The 12,033-nt window shown below is 42.2% G+C and overlaps 1 long non-coding RNA gene across 1 annotated transcript in view; it reads left to right on the top strand.

Moving 5' to 3' along the window:
- Nucleotides 1–2,092, top strand: part of LOC132237123 (uncharacterized) — a 97,528-nt gene extending 95,436 nt beyond the window's left edge. The window contains exons 7-8 of the long non-coding RNA XR_009453464.1: nt 1,018–1,119; nt 1,210–2,092. This is a non-coding gene — a long non-coding RNA (uncharacterized LOC132237123). The remainder of the gene's footprint in view (nt 1–1,017; nt 1,120–1,209) is intronic.
- The last annotated feature ends 9,941 nt before the right edge of the window (nt 2,093–12,033 follow it).

Here is a 12,033-nt window from a genome sequence, read left to right as displayed (position 1 = left end):
CCCACCCTGAAGGGGGTATGACCAGCTGCAAACAGCCATCAGCCCCTCACCCAGGCTGGCCAGGCACCCAAGCGGGACCCCCACCCTGATCCGGGACACCCTTCAGGGCAAACCAGCCAGCCCTCACCTGTGCACCAGGCCTCTATCCTATATAGTAAAAAGGTAATATGCAAACTGACCCTAACAGCAGAAAGACTGGGAATGACTAGTCACTATGACACACACTGACCACCAGGGGGCAGACACTCAATGCAGGAGCTGCCCTCTGGTGGTCAGTGTGCTCCCACATTGGGGAGCTCTGCTCAGCCACAAGCCAGGCTGATGGCTGCCAGTACAGCGGTGGTGGTGGGAGCCTTTCCTGCCTCCTCAGCAGTGCTAAGGATGTCCGACTGCAGCTTAGGTCTGCTCCCTGCTGGCAAGTGGACATCCCCCGAGGGCTGCCGGGCTGCCAGAGGGATGTCTTATTGCGAGCTTAGGCCCAATCCCCCCGGGAGTAGGCCTAAGCCAGCAGGTGGTCATTCCCTGAGGGGTCCCAGACTGCAAGAGGGCACAGTCCAGCCTGAGAGACACCCCCCCAGTGCACAAATTTTTGTGCATCGGGCCTCTAGTATAGTCAATAATATTCTAATAACTATGTATATTGTCAGATGGGTACAAGATTTATCAGATGATCACAGTAAGTTTTATAATGTCTAATGACTGTGCTGTACACGTGAAACTCACATAACATTGTAGGTCAACTATAATTGAAAAATAAAAAAATGATTTTAAAAAATAAACACATAGTCACATGCCATACATTATGCTTGTCATAATTTTCTCCAATGCCTCTTTTTTATTTTTTTTTCAAAAATCACCTCAATTCTCTCATAGAGTTACCTTGAATAACTTGAAAGCAAAAGTATTTTCCTACCTACCATAACCAGAATCAATATATCTTCCCCACCCTGGAACAGAGGATGAAATAAATGTGAAAAGACATCATGTAATAGTCACTCTATCCATCTGTTTTCTTAGGAATTAGGCTCCAACAGGTCTGAGACCATGTCTTCTGAAAATCGTGGATGCCCAATAAATATGATTTGAAACTGTCTTGCTGGAAGGACTAAGGCTCTCTATGTGAGTATCCTTATTCTAGGTTACCATGGCCTGAATGGTGCTTATTCCTCATTATATTTCCACTTGCTCTGTTTCTTGGTTTTCTTCCAGAATCCAGTCAAGGCCAGAAAGTCTACCCTTTACTCAGCTAATGGTGTCTCCTCCTTTCTTCATCTTGCCTGCTATTAAATAGAGCTTTATATAGTACCCAGACTGTCAGCCCTCTCAGATGAATTACTTTTTCTGAAAATAAAATAAAATAAAATGATTCATGGCCTTGACCCTTGGGGCTGGAAAGTAATGTCTCATTGAGTGAAAAGGCAGCATAAAACTTTAGAAAAACTGCAATTTATATTTCAGCTCATACCTGCTAACTTTCCAGCAGTTGATGGAAATTATTGTGAAGAAACAAAAAAGAATTTGGCCATGTGGTATGGAAATAGCAATAAAAAACTATTCTGCATATAAAAAATAAAGGAAAGCAATTATTAGTAGTCCAGCTACTAGTAGGGTTCAGTCATTGGTTCTTTTACTCATTCAGGATATTATAATCTCTTTGGGGAAAGTTTATTCCAAAACATTACTCTTAATAACTCATTTGTCGTCTTATTTATGTGAAGTAGATCCACTAATTCTAGCACAGAAAGACAAAAATGTGTAAGTAAAATATATTTGGTTTAAGTAGAGTGTAGGAATGAGGTCAAATTATTTTACCAGTTTGAATATCAAAATTCTTAAAGATTAATTAAAGAGGGAATAAAGAGGAACAGAAAACACTAAGTTCAGTCACTCTTCTTATGTTTTTTTTGCATTTATTTTAAAAAGTCATACATTGTTTCAATAGGAAAAAAGTAATTTATTATTTTAAATGTAGCTGAACTTTCTCCATTTTGTATCTTTTGCTTTCTACTTTTGTCCATTTACAAATAAATATGTATTAAATATCCACTTTGTGCAATGCAATAATATAAATAAAACAATTCCTGACAATAAACTCATATTTTAAAAGGCAAAAAAGTAAACAAAATGGCAATAAAATATATTAAGTACAGTAAGTTCTCAAATAACATCCTTTGGTTCAAAGTTGTTTTATTATAACATCTATGAGATGCTGTCGGAACTTAACTCTTGTTTATATCAATTAGCCTAAAGCAAAATTGGTTTCATTATATGTCATTTCTCCACAGTGTTAGAAACCTATAAAGGATATTAACTAAGGACTTACTGTATAATAATAATAGAGATTCCACAAGGTCATAGATGGCTCAGGGGAATCAGTAGATAAAAATGAATAGAATATATCAGAGAGACTAGGTTGTGAGGAACATTCTAGAAAGGAAATGAACACTATGCATAATGAAATGAGCACATGAGCCAACATGAAATGTCTTAAGAACTGCAAGGCAAGTGTTATGGTTAAAACATGTGGAAAGAAGGTTAGTGATGAGGCTGCAGAGTTTGCCAGGGCTGTAGTCATGGAGGGTTTTGAATGTCATGTTAAGGAGCGGAGCCAGCTCCATGTCCATGTGACCCGTGCTGCTAAGCAGGGCCCACACTTGAGAGGGCCTCCTTGCCCGCCTGGTTTCGTGCTCTGCAGTTACCCTCTTGAAATTTTTAACTTTTGAAGAAGGCTTGCATTTTTATTTTGTACTGGGCTCCACATACTATGGCTGTACTTATGTTAAGGAGTTAAAGCAATAACTACTTCTAGGAAAAAAAAAAATAGGGCAGACCCAAATCCTCCTTAGATTATTAGTGGTTGTTTGACTTTAACAAGCTTCCATTGGAATACACAAATGCCAACAAGCCCAAAGAAGGAAGTCTTTGAAAGACCGCTCCTGACCAAATCTGCTAATTGAGTTAAATGACTGTGATTCTTGGCCTGTTTTTGCTGATTCTTGCTCAAATTCAGGTTTTAAAATAATCTTCAGTTCATTACTCTATGAACTTCTAAATATTCTCCAGGACTATCTTTATAAAAACAAGCCCTTTAAACAGCACAGGTAAAATCATTTGGCGTCCCGTTGCCAGAACATACAATGTTTTATTCTCAGCCTCCTAAACTCAACATACTTTCCACTTAGAATCTTAAGCAACACGGTGTAAAGTTATAAATGAGCTTTTGTTTATCTTCTAGTTGTATTATTGCTTATCTATGAAACAACAAATTAGGATTGCTATTAATAATTCATTTACATATCTTTAAAATGGAAGTCTTCAGCCCAACAATGTTTAATTCATCTCCAGAAGTCATTTTGAAGTGAGTCTATTTTCCAATATCTTCCTTTTATTTGAAGTATCACATTTATTCAACTCACCATCTGTTTCAATAAGAATATATCATTTCTCCATATGTATTATTCACAGCAGTTTTTCCACCACAACCCTAGATCATCATAGGCAATATGTTTTCATTTTTCATTGTGTTGTTTTTATTGAAATACAAAAATTATTAATCACCCTAATCTTAAGCATAAATACTAATAAATATACTATATACATGTATATGCACACAAATATGTACATACACACATGTACACACATGAATGTAACCACCATCCAGATCAAGATATGAAATATTTCCAACACCCCAGAAAGATATTTTATATCCCACTTTAGTTAATACTCCCAGAGGGTTAACCATTAACCTGACTTCTATCATTTTAGATTAATCTTGCCTATTTTTGAACTTCAGATAAATGGAAATTTTAATGTACTTCACTCATCATTATGTCTGTACAATTCATCCCTATTGTTGTGTGTAATCATGCTTTATTCATTTTTTATTATCTGAATATACCACAATTAACTTTTAGTCCACTGTTTATAAATATTTATTACTGAATCTCACTGACTAGTTTTAATAATCAGGTGGTTTTTTTTTAATTTAGGCTATTATTTCTTTACACATTGTTTCTCCTGTAATCTCTCTTCCTTGTGCTAAGATTTCAATTACATGCCTACTAATTTTTTATTGGGTCACACGTGTCTTTTACACTCTGCCCTATGCATTCCATTAATTTTCCTCTCTGTGCTTCAGTGAGATATTTTCTATGGACTTATCTTCAGTTTCATTTATTCTTTTTTCTTCTGTGCCCAATATGATGTTAATCCCATTCAATTAGTTCTTACTTTTTATTTCTTTTTCAATTGATTTTTCTTTATTGATTAAGATATTACATATGTGTCCTTATCCCCCATTGCCCCCCCCCCCAACCTCCTGGTGTCTGTGTCCATTGGTTAGGCTTATATGCATGCATACAAGTCCTTTGGTTGATCTCTCCCCCTTACCCCCACCATCCCCTACCTTCCCTCTGAGGTTTGATAGTCTGTCTCTGGATCTGTTTTTGTTCATCAGTTAGTTCTTAATTTTTAAATGAATACTGTATAAGTCACATTTTCCTGCCTCGTTTTGTTTGTTTGTTGTATGTGATTCATTGTATATAGCAGTAATGCAGAGGCTACGGATGATGTGATTTTCCTCCAGGGAAGGTTTACTCTTTGCTCTGTTAGACAGACAGGGTGTTTAAAATATAGATTTTATTATTATTTAGGTATGGAAAGTAAAACCTTTCAGAAGATTACTACTGACATTGAAAAGATAGTTTTATTATCACAGATCCCAAGAGAAGGGAGCATGCACACCACAGGTGCAGGGGCAGGGAGAGCGTGGACCCAGGAGAAAGTTCTAGGCAGGTCAAGAGGCAGGTGGAGCAGGAAACTGTGAGCAACAACATTTATTGTGGTATCTGTGAGCAGGATCTGGCAAAGCAGGGTGAACAGGTTTAGAATTGGCTAGTTTGAGTAAGAAATGGGCAAAGGACCTTAATAGACACTTCCCCAAAGAGGGCATGCAGGTGGCCAATAGGCATATGAAAAGATGCTCAACATCGCTAATCATCAAAGAAATGCAAATTACAACCACAAGGAGATATCACCTCACACCTGTCAGAATGGCTATCATCAATAAATCAACAAACAAGTGCTGGTGAGGATGTGGAGAAAAGGAAAGCTTCATGCACTGTTGGTGAGAATGCAGACTGGGAAACAGTCTGGAGTTTCCCGGAAAAAAAAAACACACACACACTAAAAATGGAACTGCCTTATGACCCAGTGATTCCACTTCTGTGAATGTATCCAAAGAAACCCCAAACACTAATTTGAAAGAATATATGCACCCTATGTTCATTGCAGCATTATTTACAATAGCCAAGATTTGGAAACAGCCCAAGTGCCCATCAGTAGATGAGTGGATAAAAAAGCTGTGATACATTTATCCAATGGAACACTACCTGGCCGTAAAAAAAGAAGGAAATCTTAACTATTGTGAATGGCATGGATGGACCTGAGAGTATTATGCTACGTGAAATAAGCCAGTCAGAGAAAGACAAATACCATATGATTTCACTTATGTGTGGAATCTAATGAACAAAATTAACAAACAACAAAATAGGAACAGACTAATAGATACAGAAAACAGACTGACAGCTGTCAGAGGGGAGGGAGGGGAGGGGGCTGGGTGAAAAAGTTAAAGGGATTAAGGAAAAAAACCTCATAGACACAGACAACAGCATGGTGACTACCAGAGGGGAAGGGGGCGGGGGGTGGAGATAGAAGAGGGTAAAGGGGATAAATGGTGATGGAAGGAGAGACTTGAAGGTGGTGAACACAATACAATATACAGATAATGTATTTGGAATTGTACACCTGAAACCTATATAATATTATTAAACCCAATAAATTCAACAAAAATACAAAATGAAATTACCATTTAGTTTTCGCTCTGACAGTGCTTCTGTTTATTTATTTCCTAAGGAAGTAGCCCTGGGACCTAGTGCTAAACATCCAGCCACTCTCCCTGCCTGTCACCTGGAGAGCCTGTGGGCCTCACGTGCCTGCGTGGGCAGCAAGAGCCTAGAGCGCAGCCCTGTAGCTCAGGCCAGGAGCCTTGGGTCCTGGTCTGCACTCAGCCCTTTTGCCTGGCTGTTCTCGGTTCTCACATGTAGACTCTTCAAAATGCATCTTGTTGGAAAACCTCTGGTTTGTAGAGGGTTCGGAAGGTGAGGCCTCACAGGAGGGGTAGTGCCAGGTTCCCTGCCCCTAGTGGGGCCTGCTGCCCAGCTGGGGAGCAGAACCCTGCAGGGAGCATCTCTGGGCTCCCCAGCTGCTGCTGGCTCAGTCCCGCCAAGAGGGAGAGCAGGTTAACGAGCTCCCTTGAATTGCTTGTGGTGATCACCTGTCCGCTGCCTGCGGCCCAGCTTCCTAGCAGTGAGCTGTTTACCAGTGAGTAGCCCCTCTGCAGCCCTCCCCGTGGAACGTGGACCACGCTTGAGTAAACCGCACCATCTCACCTGGCGGCTCAGACAATCAGCCAGGCTTTCCTAATTTAACCCAGTGCTCAAATGAGGATTTGCTCCCCGCAAGCACACCCAGCAAATGCTGGCCCTGGGCTGCCCTCAGTGAGAGGTGGGCTGACACCTGGAGGGTGACGCGGCCTCCCTGGTAGGGGCCCAAGTGGTTGGCTCCCCACACCCACCACGACAGCTGCCTCCAGTGTCCTCACCGGCCCAACACTGCTGGTCTGAGAGGTAGGTGTCTTTCCTTTTCTCCAGTCTCCCAGTCTCGCGGCCAGACAAGAGCGTGTCCGTGTGGCTGGTGGTTTGCCCTCCCAGACGGCTTTCCAGGGAGAATCCTGCCACGGGGCAAGTGGGCCTGGCAGGACAGCCCCAGGTTGTGGGGACCCTGCCCAGGGCAGGCTGGCACTAGTTTGTGTTACTGCGTGTCGTCAGCTGGCATATTGGTGGATACCTGCATTTGGGGCATGTGTCTTCTGAATTACGTGTTGTCAATTCTGGGCTCTGCGTTTTTGTTTAACCTCCTTCCCAGCACAGAAGTTTCCCTTTAAATGTCGTTTTTGAAGTTAGAGATTTGCGCTTGGGCAGAAAGTTGTGTACAGAGCTTCTTGGAGAGCAGACGCTGTAGGAATGGCAGGCTTTCTGGGCATTTGTGATCCCTGTTTACTTAGTGACACTTGTTGAAGCCCACCGGCCCTGAAACATGGTGTCACTTGGGGAATGGAGGATGTGAACTCTCTCTTTATCCGTGGCTTCCTTCACTAGGTGTACCGGTTAATAATGGTGGATTTTGTAATCAAAGAAAACACGATAATTTCAAGAGAAACATCAAAAGTGCTTTATTCAAAGTAATGTCCATCGCTAGCTACACATTTCCCCATCTTTCAGGTAATTTGTGGATACCGTCCCAATAGAACTTTTCTTGTTTTGAGGCAAACCATTCAGAGACCCAATTTTCCACTTCTTAGTACATTTTGAAGTGCTACTCAGAAAGTGCATGTGCCATCGATCGGAACAAGTAGAATTTGAAGGAGCAAGGTCTGGTGAGTACAGCGGATGGGTTAATACTACCCAGGCAAGATCTTTTAACATGTCTTTAACTGGTTTTGAAGTGTGTGATGGTGCGTCATCATGAAGCAAACTTACTTTGCCGTGTCTTCTGGCACATTCTGGTTGTTTTACGATCAAAGCGTGGTTCAAATTGATTATTCCTTGTCTGTAGCTTATCAGTATTAATGGTTTCACCTGGTTTTAGAAGCTCATAATACACCACACCTTCCTGATCCCACCAAACGCAGAGCATTGTCTTCTTTACGAAGCAATTTGGCCTTGCAGTTGATGATGATGGTTGACCTGGGTCAATCCATGATTTTTTGCATTTGGGATTCTCAAAATAAATCCAGTTTACATCACCAGTCACAATTTGATGCAAAAAAAAAAAAAAGACTTCCTTTCGTGCCGTTGAAGCAGCATTTTACTGATGACTTTTCGGTTTTCCATTTGTCTTTCGTTCAGTTAATGTGGCACCCATTTTCCTTCCTTTAAAATCTTTCCCATTGCTTGTAAATGATAGGAAATTGTTTGCTGAGCAACATTTAATGTTTCTGCAAGTTGTTTTTTGAGTTTGACACGCATCTTCATCCAATAATGCTTGTAATTGTTGGTCTTCAAACTTTTTCGGTTGACCTGGACGTTCTTTGTCTTTCACATCGAAATCATCACTTTTAATGATGTTTAAACCAGCGTTCACAAGTATCTTGAGATTGGGCATGTTCACCATAAGCTTCCCAAAGTAAATGATAACTTTTTCTTCAAAATAAAGTAATGAATTAAAACTTCCCGCAAATGCTCTTTTTTTTGGCACGAAATTCAACATTTTTAAGTGTAAAAATATCTATGATGTTAATACCTTCAGAAAGATATGAAGTTTTGAAGCTTGCTGTCAATACAACAAATTAGCATACATATCAAATCGCATATATATCAACATATGTGTAACTCCATCTATTGAAAAAATCCGCATTATTAACTGGTACCCCTAGTAAATGGACTAGAGTGCAATGGAATTAGTGACTTGGACAGGTGAGTGTTAGCAGGAGCTCACAGGACACATGGAAGAGCCTTGAGTGCGTACTTCAGGGCAGCCCTATAACTTGAAACGGTTTTGGGATCACTGCCTTCTCTTTCTCCCAACCTCACCTTCTCGGGCAGCCCAACATAGCCTCCCTTTCTACGCTTAAACATTCCAGTTCCCTTTGCCTAAGGTTCTCCCGCTAGCCCTGCCTCACCCTTGGGACCTTTCCCAGGGCCTCTGCCACCCGGGGAAGGACCCCTGGCATTCCCTCAGCTTTGCATGGAAGCTGCCAAGACTTTCAGCAGCTGACCCAGGGGACTGGGCTGGGACAGCCTTGCTCAGGGCTTTCAGCTGCTCCTGGAAGGGAAGGCCGCATGCCCAGGTGCCCTTCCTCCCAGGAGGAAAGCTCTGTGGCTGCTCTCAAGGACCGCAGCACTCCGCCTGCCTGGGGTTTTCTTAGACTGAAGCATGTCTGGGACTCTGTCCTGGTAATGTGTTAGAGAGGACATGTTTGTCCCGTTGGTGTTCTGGGTGCGCTGTTTCTGTAGCTGGGAGGTCAACATGTAGGCACACCCTGGGCTGGGGGAGGCTGGTCTGCCCGCCCTGGGCTATCCCATCCTTCAGCATCGCTGTCAGGGGCCCCTGGTACATCTAGGGACATCTGGTCACCATGACCCACCAGGGCAGGTGAGGCAGCCTCTGGCATAACAGTGTCGGGGTCATGCTGGACCCTTGCAGGGGTGCAGGGGTTGGCAGTTCTGACTCTCCTGTCATCTTGTTCTGCAACCTGCACATCCATTAGGCCAGTGTGTCTCTAGCAGGGTGCCCTGCAGGCTGCTCCTAGGATCAGTCTATCTCAGTCCATTTCTTCCTGGGCAGCTCAGAAAAGCCCTCCTCCTCACGGGCGGGGGGAGGGGGCACAGGGGGGCGGGGAGGGGGAGCAGTGCGCATCCGAAGGAACCTGCTTGCTCCAGGCTACTGTTTTTATTCCCCCTTTTGGTGCAGACTAATGTCAACTTGTGAGTGGAACAGCATTGACACGCAGCAGGCACAGTCACTAAAGCAACATGCCCAGGCAGTCCCCACGACCCACACTTATGTGACCAGTGGTGTCGGCTTGGCAGTAGTGTGAGGGTGGGAGACCCAGGGAGGCTCCATTTTAGCCGTCTTTTGTTCTCGCATTACTAATAAACAGACTGCATTTTAAATAAAATATCAGCTTCAGGATTCAGGACATGGTTCCTAGAGGGTCCTGGGCTCTGGGATTTAGTAGGAGAGCGAAGGGGAGGTGCAGCATGGATGCTGGTCCAGGAAAGGAGAGCTTGGTCTGTGGTTGCAGCTGTGATACCAGGCAGGCAATGCCAGGCAGCTATGGGACGGGGAGGTCCCTAACCAGACAGGCAGAGATGGGGCGGGGATCCTCCTGGGCCTCTGCCTCCCACTCTGCACACTCAAGGTCACTGGCAGTGGGAGCCCCTGGTGCCCAGGCCTGGCCAGAGGGAGCAGGATGTCCGAGAAACCCGGCCAGAGTGGGTGTGGCCAGGGCCCCAGAGAAGGGCCTGTGCATTTAGGGAGAGAACTGAGCTGTGAATCAGATCACTGAAGAGTCAAAGAGCTTGACATGCCTTTAGATATTTACTTTCTCCTCTTGGCTTTGTTTCTCTGTGTATGAAAGAGATGAGAAGTTCATCAGCATTTATTTTCCTGCCTAAGATTAGCCCTGCTTGCAGAGCCCTGCCTGTGGGCCTGCACCTCAGGGTGCAGTCGCTTCCAGGGCCCTTCAGACAAGTAGTGCCACCTACCTGTTTGTCATGTCTTACCTGAGGGGACTGAAAGTGCAGCCTATATTTTATGCCCAAGACACTGACTTGAATGTGCCACACGCATCTTTCGCTCAGAAAAGTCCATCATGCCTTCTGCCAGGCTGCCGACACGAGCTGTGTGAGGAGAGTGTTGGATCATCTTTGCTTCGTGTGGAGTTCTGTAAATGTGATGGGTTCACATATAAGGAAGTGACTTTGACTTGGGAATGATATTGATTTGCTACACATGAAATGGGAATTCAAAAAAGTTCAGACTCGTAATAAATTGCAAAGACTTAACGATTTGTGTATGAGCTAAGCTGCTGTAGTTTTGTATCATATATGCCTTTGACCAGAAGCTTTTGAATAAAACCAGATGACTTCTTGCCCAAAAAGGGGGGCGGGTGGGGGTGAAGAAAGAGGTCTTAGAATTACAACTAAATCCATATAAACTATTTTTTGTATAGTCAGTGTGAAAGCTATCAACAATAACAGCATCACAGGTGAGTGAGCACTCTTCTGGAGACTGTGAGGTAAAAAGAAGATAAGGCAGGATTCTTGGCCTCGGGAACTCATAATCTGGGTGAGGCATAATGCAGACACATGAAAATATGACCAAAATGACTATGCTGTCTTCCATATTTCATAACTTCATCTCCAATGCATGCATCATGTCTAAAACATTTCAATTGATTAAAAAAAAATATTTGCCAGTTTTGACGCCAATGAAAAACCCCAGCTTTCTATTCTTCCTCCTCCTCCCTTTCCTGCTATATTTCTTTCTGGTTCACAGGATTTTAACAATCTCACTTCTTGAATGGGTCTTTTTCTATTGTCTTTCTTCCTCCAACCCACTTCCCCCTTCACCCCCCTCATACACACACACACAAACACACACACACACACACATAATGGAAGATAAAATATATTTGGAAATAATAATAGATCCTCTTCAGAGAAGAGCATGGCATGTTCTTTGGGAAAAAGGAGGGGACATCTGCAATACTGTCAACAATAAATTTTAAAAAATAAATAAAATATACTCTATGTCCCAAGTTTGGTGCAGTGCACTTTAAATAACTATCGATTTTTAAATACATAATCATCAGTCAACTTTAAAAGAGACTACTCAATGCTTTCTTGCTTTCTTTTTAAAATAAAAATGTCATTGTAAATTAATAAACTTAGAAATTGTACACAGAAATTAGCAGAAATCTAGAAGCTTGCCAGTTTACACACAAACTACATAGAGCAAATATTTCCTAAAAGGTTAATTTTCAATGTCAGTAATTTAGCTTAAACACTTCAGCATATGCAATGTGACAAAGAGCATGTTACTTAGGTTAAACCATAACCCAAATGCTAATCGGAATGATATGCTGTAAATAATCCTGTAAAGAACATAGGGGTGCGTTTATCTTTTCGAATTAGTATTTTCACATTTTTCTGATAAATACACGGAAGAAGGATGCTGATTCATATAGTAGCTCTATTCTTAAGGTTTTTTTTGAGGAACTTGCACCCTGTTTTCCATAGATTGGCTGATATACTAGTGTTCTAATTAGGAAACCCATTTTCCAAAGATGGTGCTACAAGAGATATGTTCTCTGTCTTTATTTATTTATTTTTTTTAGCTTATGCTAGTGATCATTATATATTTTTAAAATTTGTATTTTTAATTAAGGTAACATAGTTAAAAGCATTA

The sequence above is a fragment of the Myotis daubentonii genome, chromosome 6 (genome assembly GCF_963259705.1).
Source record: "Myotis daubentonii chromosome 6, mMyoDau2.1, whole genome shotgun sequence".
Classification (NCBI taxonomy): domain Eukaryota; kingdom Metazoa; phylum Chordata; class Mammalia; order Chiroptera; family Vespertilionidae; genus Myotis; species Myotis daubentonii.
Note: the sequence above shows the minus strand (reverse complement) of the source record. Positions and strands in the feature narration are given on the sequence as shown.